This window comes from Penaeus chinensis, chromosome 2 (assembly GCF_019202785.1).
Source record: "Penaeus chinensis breed Huanghai No. 1 chromosome 2, ASM1920278v2, whole genome shotgun sequence".
Lineage (NCBI taxonomy): Eukaryota > Metazoa > Arthropoda > Malacostraca > Decapoda > Penaeidae > Penaeus > Penaeus chinensis.
The window spans coordinates 36227165-36237099 of NC_061820.1; the positions used below are offsets into that span (position 1 = coordinate 36227165).

At 31.5% G+C, this 9935-nt stretch overlaps 4 non-coding genes across 4 annotated transcripts; 3 read left to right on the top strand and 1 right to left on the bottom strand.

The window, feature by feature from the left end:
• The first annotated feature begins 990 nt into the window (after positions 1-990).
• On the top strand, positions 991-1062 carry Trnap-ugg. Its single transcript has one exon. It is a non-coding gene; the product is annotated as a tRNA-Pro (tRNA).
• Positions 1063-3405: 2343 nt separating this feature from the next.
• Trnap-ugg lies at positions 3406-3477 on the top strand. The gene has a single exon. It is a non-coding gene; the product is annotated as a tRNA-Pro (tRNA).
• Positions 3478-5477: 2000 nt separating this feature from the next.
• Positions 5478-5549, bottom strand: Trnap-ugg. Its single transcript has one exon. It is a non-coding gene; the product is annotated as a tRNA-Pro (tRNA).
• Positions 5550-9660: 4111 nt separating this feature from the next.
• Trnap-ugg lies at positions 9661-9733 on the top strand. The gene has a single exon. It is a non-coding gene; the product is annotated as a tRNA-Pro (tRNA).
• The last annotated feature ends 202 nt before the right edge of the window (positions 9734-9935 follow it).

Genomic DNA, 9935 nt, shown 5'->3' on the forward strand with positions numbered 1-9935 from the left:
ATAAACCAAAATGTGAATATGTTATGTATGATAATGATAATGAAAAAAACAATAACATTTATAACAATTAGATTAATTAATGGTAATAAAAATGAAGACCTTGACAAAAAGGATTATAATGATGATGATGATTATGATAATGATAATGATGATATTATTGATAATGTTAACTATGATAATGATAGCAATAATAACAATATTGATAATGATAATAATAATGATAATAATAACAATGATAATAAGAGGTATGGTTATAGTAAGAGTAATACTACTACTACTACTAATAATAAAACATAATACTTATAATACTGATAATGATAATAATAATGATAATAACAATAGTAATAATAGTAATAATAATAATGTTGAAAATTATACTTATAGTAATTATGATAGTGATATTTGTAATGACACTACTACGATTAATAGTAATGATTGTTGGTTATAATAAAGGTACAAAATAATGAAAACAACAGCAACAACAAGAATAATAGTAATAACAACAATGATAATAAGAATGCAATAATAATAATAATAATAATAATAATAATAATAGTGATAATAATGATAATAATAATGATAATAATAATAATAATAACAATAATAATAATAATGATAATAATGATAATAATAATAATGACCGTAATAATGATGGTAATTATAATAATGATAACACTGCTACTGCTAATGGTAAGCATATCAACAAAAATAATAATAATAAAATGATAAAGATAAAACTAATACTAATAATAAAAATGATAGCAACAATAATAATATTGATGGTGACGATGATGATAATAACACTGCTGATGTTAATAATAATAACAGTAATAATAATATAAACAATAAGTATTTAAGGATTACAATACTATAACAATAAATAAAAATTCCACCAAGATCGTTCTATCGTATCCGTAACAGATGCGAGCGGAGCTATGATGAACAGCAGCGTGAGGAACTTAACAAACTTTCTACTCTAGACTAGAAACCGGCCTGATGGTCTAGGGGTATGATTCTCGCTTTGGGTGCGAGAGGTCCCGGGTTCAAATCCCGGTCAGGCCCGTCATTTTCGAACCAAAACTAAAATATGTCCGGGAAATTTTACGGCTTAAGGTTATAAAAGTGAAAAATTGGAGAAGAACATGTTGTGTACTGAACGATACGGAAGGCTAAATACGGTGAAACGGGAAATAACGTTTGATATATTGGTCATCAGCAACTGGTTATATTCACACAAAATAATGATGATAATTTACGAAATGTATATGCAAATGATATGTGACCTTGTGCTGGCGTGATCTTGATGTTTGTTTTGTCCTCACACTCTTTAGGTTAATGAATCTACCTAAATATATTACATCTGACTAATTATCTCATACTTATGAACACTGATTACAGCTTTTACCTATTGCTGAATGCTAACCTATTCACATAATATTTTCTTTCTTAACCATTCACATATATATTTACTCAGAAATATCAATTATTAATGATAATTGATATTAGTCTATATGCCTCCTCTGATTAGATTTACTTCTTCCTAAGGTTATATCCTTTGCTTTGCTTTGATTGATTGTCATTCTATAAGATTATACATATATTATTATCCCCCCCCCCCATTATGAAGCTTCATTGCAATCTCTTACTCTCTTGTTACCTAAATTGATATGACCGATTAAGTATGATAACCACATTCATAAAATGTATTCATAATCTTGAACACCCACATGTAAGTGTATGTGTGTATGTATGCATTTATGTACGTTAATATGTATGTATGCATTTATGGATGTTATTATGTATGTATGCATTTATGTATGTTAGTATGTATGCATTTATGTATGTTAATATGAATGTGTGTCTATATGTATGTATACATGTATGTATACATGTAAGCATGTATGTATAACACACAATACAGTTTGCTCAAGTTTAAAATATGCTACACAATACGCAATATACACATCGACTTGGGTAAACCTTAGCTGCTGTTTCGAAGCCATAGTGCGAGGCAAGTTCAGGCAGTTGAGTGAGATGACTAGGCAGGCACTGTGCGCGTCAGCCTCAGAGTTGCTGAGTGACTGACTGTGTCATACGTGGTAAATGCCCACGGCTTGCTACATACGTAGCTACGTCTTTAGATTACCTTGATTGATCGTCTAAATTATTTTTTCCTCACAGTTAACTTACAATCTGATGCAAGTTGGCTTAAACTGGGATCAATGATGATCAAATAATATATATATATATATATACATATATATATACATATAAACATCTATATATATATATATATATATATATATATATATATAAATATATATATTTTACTTTAAAGTTTAATAATACTTTGTGTATCAAATCTATGTATGAGACAATCAAAGCTCATTAAGAAAATATATTATACACAGTCCATGCAAACTTGTGTTTTTGAGAATATTTCTGGGGAAGGGGGTCCATAGCTTTCATGAGGTTCTTAAAGGGGTCCGAAACTCTAAAAAGGTTAAGAACCACTGATTTATATTTTCTGAAATATGTAATGTGTTGCATATATATATATATATATATATATATATCTATATGATATATATATATCTATATGATATATATACATATATATGTATATATATATATATATATATATATATATATATATATATATATATTACACTGTCATTGTATACTGTATACAACATCCTGCCGTCAAGTGTTTCTGTTTCACAAGTTTCTAAGCTTTTTTTTTCCTTCACCCTCCGTTATCCACCAAAACTGCTTATCACGCACATATTGAAACTATCTGTAAATTCCTAGCATCAGCTCAGGAAAATAGGATGGTGAAGGAAGATTTTCACTCCTGCATGAGACTGTGCTAAGGAGAAAGTCGTAAAATTATATCAGGTTGTAGTTTACGGTCTTCTTGGTGCTTTCAAGCCCGTTGTTGAGAAAGTGATAGTATTAAACCAGACACGCTAAAAAAGTAAAATGTAAAATGTAAAGTGTCAGGGTTTCTTTGCGAAATGCTTACACTTGTTTAGAATTTGCAGTGGATTTAAGAGACCTACTGTATGCGTGTGCTCTTCTCTTGTGGTTTATGTCTATTCATTCACCTAGTGTTCGTAATTCATTAAAGAATATATTGCATACGCCATATGGTCAGGGACAGATTCATAAAGGGGCATAGGAGGCAATTGCCATGGGCCCCTAATACAAAAAAAAAAATAATAATAACAGAAATAATAACAATAAAGATAATGACAGTAATTATAACGATAAATATATGAACGACAATAATGATGATAATGAAATGGCAAACAGCGATAGCAGGAAAGAGCAGAGCTGATGACTGGCAGCCGGAACGTGCATGAGTGAGCTAGAGACAGACCGACTTTCCAATTCTTTGAAACCGGCCTGATGGTCTAGGGGTATGATTCTCGCTTTGGGTGCGAGAGGTCCCGGGTTCAAATCCCGGTCAGGCTCGTCATTTTCCATTCAAAATAAAAATTGATACCGAAAATTCCGTACTAAGTTATGCGGAAACCTTAATACTATGAAACGGGAAATTACCTGTAATAAATTAATCAACAACTGGTTATATTCGCACGCATAAATACATATAAAATGCATATGTAGATGATATACGTATGTAAGTTGTGAAACATTTCAGAAAAATATCATGATTGTGCAGATTTGATCTTGCTGTTTCTTATACTCTTATAAACTATTACTCCTAAATATTTGATTCTTATTATCACAAAACTGCTTTTACCATATTACTGAAAGCTAACCCCTTCATGAAGTACTCCATAATCATTCACAATATATATATATATATATATATATATATATATATATATATTTCTCAGTTCTATAAGTTACTACTCATTGAGTGTATATTCCTTTTCTGATCAATTCGATTTACTTCTTATATTATCTTAGGTTATATTCTTTGTTTCAATTCAGTTGTTTAATTGTTACTCTATCTCCCTAGAGCTATCAACGTGCTACACAGTTTATCTCATTAAAAGAACTGTTCATTGAAATCTCTTACCTTACAAGTTACCTAAATCGATATCACACATCAAGCATTTTAACCCTATTCACAAAAAAATATATTGGTAATCATGCACATACTTGTATATATAAATGAACATACATATGTATATTTATATGTATATCTATATGTATGTAATATATATATATATATATATACATATATATATATATACATATATATATATATATATGTGTGTGTGTGTGTGTGTGTGTGTGTGTGTGTGTGTGTGTGTGTGTGTGTGTGTGTGTGTGTGTGTGTGTGTGTGTGTGTGTGTGTGTGTGCATATGTGTGCGTATGTGTGTGTGATGTATATGCATCTGTGTATGTATGTGTATATGTATGCATATATGTATGTGTTATACGTGTATGAATGTGTACATGTATTATACATGTAATACATGTAAAATAGTAATACAATTGTCTCAAGTTCACCTTTTACATCTTTGCTTGTAACAGAAGCTGAGCAGCTTAATATAATGCACAATACGCCTTAGGCAAATTTAGCGGTTGTTTACGAGGAAACAGTGAGGCAGAGTCAGGCTGTTAAGTGAGCTGACTAAGCAGGCACTGAGCGCGTCTGTCTCATGGTTGCTGTCGTGTGATTCACCCACGGCCTGCGACATATATCTTTAGATTACTTTCATTAATAGTTTTAATTGATCATTAATTTCCTTGTGACTCAACTGGGTTTATAAATTGACACTATAAACCTAGGCATTTCGCTTAGAAACCCCGACCATATCGATTTAGTTAACTTGTAGAGTAAGAGATTTCAACAAAGTGTCCTTTTCATGAGATAAAATGTGGAGCACGTTATTAGTTCTGGATAGGTAGAGTAACAATTAAACAACTACATTGAAGCAAATAATATAACCTAAGAGAATATAAGAAGTAAATCGAATTAATCAGAAAAGGAATATAGACTCAACAATTAGTAATTGATAAAGTTAAGATTAATAAACATATATATATATATATATATATATATATATATATATATATATATGTGTATTTGTGGGTGATAAAAATAATATTTTATAAAGGGGTTAGTTTTCAGTAATGTTGTGAAAGTAGTTTTGTGTCAATAAGAATAAAATACTTAGTCAGGAGTAATAGTTTAAGCTCGATTCGCTAACCCGAAGAGTATGATAAAAGACACCAATATCAAATCATCACAATCCTGAATTTCTAGAAATGTTTCCCAAAATCAGGTACATATATCACCTTAATGTACACTTTATATATAGTTATATGTGGTAATATAACCAATTGTTGATTAATATTTTTAAGATCGCTTCCCATTTCACAGCATTTAGGCCTTCGCTTGGTTTAGTACGGAAGGTGTTTTTTGTTATTTAGCTTTACTTTTGTGACATTACGTTATACATGTTTTAAATAATAATAATTTTCACTGGAAAATTACGGGCCTGACCGGGATTTGAACCCGGGACCTCTCGCACCCAAAGCGAGAATCATACCCCTAGACCATCAGGCCGGCTTCATTGCACTGAATAGAAAGTCGCTGTATCTCTGGGTCACTCATGCACAATCCGACTACCAGTCATCATTATTACTGTTCATGTATTTATTGTCGTTATGATTACTATTATCATTATTGTTATTATTTTTATTATCATTATTATTTCTATTAGGAGCCTGGGGGAATTGTCTCCAATGCCCCTTTAAAATGCCCCTGACTATATGGTGTATGCAATATACGTTTTAATGAATTACGAACACTAGGAGAATGTATAGTCAGAAACCACAATTACTCACAAACGCGAAAGAACAGGACGGGAACACGCACGCATAGTAGTTCTCTTAAATCCATTGCAAATTCCAAACTACCAGAGTAACACTTTAAACAAGTGTCGGCATTTCGCAATGATACTCCAACACTTTCCTTCGCAAAATAAAAGGGAAAAATTACATTTTACAGTTTCAGTAGGATAAATGTGTTTTCTGAATAGATGGCTTGGATGCACCGAGAAGGCAATAAACCTGATATATTTTTACGACTTTGTCCTTAGCACAGCCTCATGCAGGAGTGAAGATCTTCCTCCACCATCCCATCTCCTCTGAGCTGATACTAGGAATGTACAAATAGTCTAAACCTGGAGGTAATATGCAGTTTTGGTGGATAACGGAGGGGTGGCAGAAAAAGACTTGATAAACTTGGGAAACTGATACATTTGACAGCATTATATTGTATATAGTATACAATAATGCTGTACAATATACATGTATATACATATATATATATGTATATATATATATATCATATATATTATATATATCAGAGAATATAATCTAGCAGTTCTTAACCTTTTTAGAGTCACGGATCCTAACTCGAAGTGGAGAATAGTGACCATGAGTAAACTGTATTATTGTGTATTATACTTACATGCTAACATGTATACATGCATGTATGCATACAAACATATTAACATATATAAATGCATACATACATGCATATTAACATACACAAATGCATGCATACATACACGCACGTATATACGTATGGGTGTTGATAATCATGAATTCATTTTGTGAAGAGGGTTATCATGCTTGATGGGCCATGTCAATTTAGATAACAAGCCAAAAAGTTTTTGCTGTTGACGCGACAGATTATTTTAGATAATCAATCACTCAATTAGCGTCACGTTAATGGTTTTGAATCTGCAGTAGACTTAATAGACTTAAAGTGTGTGTGAGTGTATATGTGTGCGTGCACGTGCGAATGAGTGTTCCCCTCTTGTTTTTTTCGTGCATCTCAGCACCTGTGGTTTCATAACACAAGATCACGATAACAACAATGAAAATGTTATCAGTAGTGATAACAGGAACAATACCAGTAATGATGACAGTAGTAATAATAATAATAACAATAATACTTTTACTGCTACTGACAAAAGTATAAGTAATAATGATAATAATGATGATTATAATAGTGATAACAGTAAAAATGATTATAATGATAATATTCATAATAATGATAATATGCACAAAACAACAACAATATCTGTGATAATGAAATGAGAAACTGCTTCCACAACGCTGTTTAAGCCTTAGCGATAGCAAGAAAGAGCGGAGCTTTGGTTATTGACAGCCGGATCGTGCAACAGTGAGCTACAAATATACCGACTTTATAAATGTAAAAAATAATAAGCAAGAGCACCTTCCTTCCTGTGATGAAGCCTCGATGTGAAATGGGAAATAATCTTAGATATATTGGTTATCGGCAACTGGTTATATTTGCACATATACGTGTGTATGTTAATGCTTTATGTGAGATGTGCAATATAACTAAAAATCAAGGATTGTGCAAGTGTGATCTTCATGTTTCTTACACCATACTCTCGGGGTTAACGAATCTAAATTTATTACTCCTGACTAATGATTTCATTCATATCAACAATGAAAACTACTTTTTCCTAATAACTAACCTTTAAATAAGGCATTTTCTTTCTTAGTCATCCATACACACACGTTTTTCATAACTTTATCAATTACTTATAGTTGATTCTATATTCCTTTTCTGATGAATTCGATTCACTTATCTTCTCATAAGATATAATTGTCACTCGTCTAAAAGTATCAATGTGCTTCACGTTTTATCCTACCAATAGTATGCATTGAAATCTCTTACTCTACCTAAGTGGTTCTCAACTTTTGTTTTGGGCTCGTTACCAAAATCGATATGAAACATCAAACATGTTACCCCTATTCACACACACACACACACACACACACACACACACACACACACACACACACACACACACACACACACACACACACACACACAAAGATAATTGACATACGTCTATATATTAATATATACATATATATGAATATTTATGTATATATTATAAATGTATGTATGTATGAATTATGATTGATGTAGTTATGTATATATTTGTATGAATATTTGTATAAATGTATGTATGTGTTTATGTATATATGTATACATGTATGTACATTACACAGTAATGCAACTCAAGTTCACTAGTCTACACTTGTAACAGTAACTGCTCAACTGATTATACTGCAATATAAGTAACAAACACATCGGCTTAAGTAAACCCTAGTTGCTGTTTACGAAGAAACAGTGCGAGGCCTGCGACGCATGTAGCTATATCTTTAGGTTATTTTGAGATATAGTTTAATGATTATTTCTGTATTCCATGCAGGGCAACTGAGTTTATTTTAAAGCAAGTTGTATAATTCCTGAAATATAAGTTACGTATATATTTTATACATAATCACTGCATATTATATCCATTACCGTCAGGTGGCTCGTTTTTTCCCCAAATTTCTTTGACTTTTTGTCAGCCCTTCGTTACGAAAATTAACATATAACCCCCAGGTTGATAATTACAAGTTTAACGTAATCAGTCCATTAATAGTATCAGCTCAGAGAAAACAGGATGCTGGAGAAAGATCATTTCTTCACGAGAACAGCACATCTATTTTTGCTATTAACCATTAAACATTGTACTGATTTCAAAGTCTAAGACAATCGGTTCAAGGTATAGTTTCTTCCCTTGCTGCTGTTAGGCTAGTTGCTGAGAAAGTAATATTCTTGTACAAAACACATCCATCCCGTTAAAACTATGTGATGTAAATTTGCCCTTTCTTTCTTTTTTTTTCTTTTTTTTTTTGCGAATAAGGTGCGCGATTGGGGTTGCTTTGCGAAAAGCCTACAATTTTTATTTTGCAGTAGACTTAGGTAGACTTGATTTTGCAGTAGACTTAGATATACTTAACGATGTGCACGCGCGTGTGCGTGCGTGTGCATGTGTGTTCCCGTCTTGTTCTTTCGTGCGTCTCAGTAATTGTGAATTCACTCGATACATTTTTTAGTGTTCGTAATGAATTAAAATTTTATATCATACAGTATGCATTCCTTGTTCGACCATCGATGATATTTTGTTGCATCCTCTCTGATATGCGGATTATCACAATAAAGTCTAAATTGAAAAGAAATTAAAATAATAAACAGATGTTCAGATAAAACAAGATGAAAAATATAAAAAAAGATCTTTATAATAATAATAAGGAAAATTCTATCATCAATAGTGATGGTAACAATAGATAATAGTGATAATGATAATGATAATAAGAAAAATATTTCTACATAACATTGACAATAATGATAATGATAACAATAAAAGTAATAACAATAGCAACGATGCTGATGATAATCACAGTAATAATAATAATAATAATAATAATAACAATAATGATGATGATGATGATGATGATGATGATGATGATGATGATGATGATGATGATGATGATAATGATAATAATAATGATATTATTAATAATATTAATTATAAGAATAATTATAATATTAATGGCAATTATAAGATGATGGTAAAAAACATAAGGATAATAAAGATAATGATAATGATGATGATAATGATAATAATGATGATAACAATAATAATAACAATAATGACGGCGGTAATGTAATGACAAGTACTGATCCTACAATGCTCTTTAGGCCTTGGCGATAGCAGGAGAGAGCGGAGCTATGATGACTGGCAGTCGGAGCGGGTGCGCCTGAGCTAGACCGACTTTCTCTTCAGTTAAAAACCGGCCTGATGGTCTAGGGGTATGATTCTCGCTTTGGGTGCGAGAGGTCCCGGGTTCAAATCCCGGTCAAGGCCCGTCATTTTCGAATCAAAATAAAGATTAATAAAAAAAAAAAAAAAAAAAAAAATGGATGACGCAATGTTACAAAAGTAGAGATACCAATGGATAGAATACCTTACGGAAACTAAATACTATGAAACGGGAAATAGATATATTGGTCATCAACAAATGGCTATATTCGCACACATATATACGGGGTATTTGTAAATATTATACG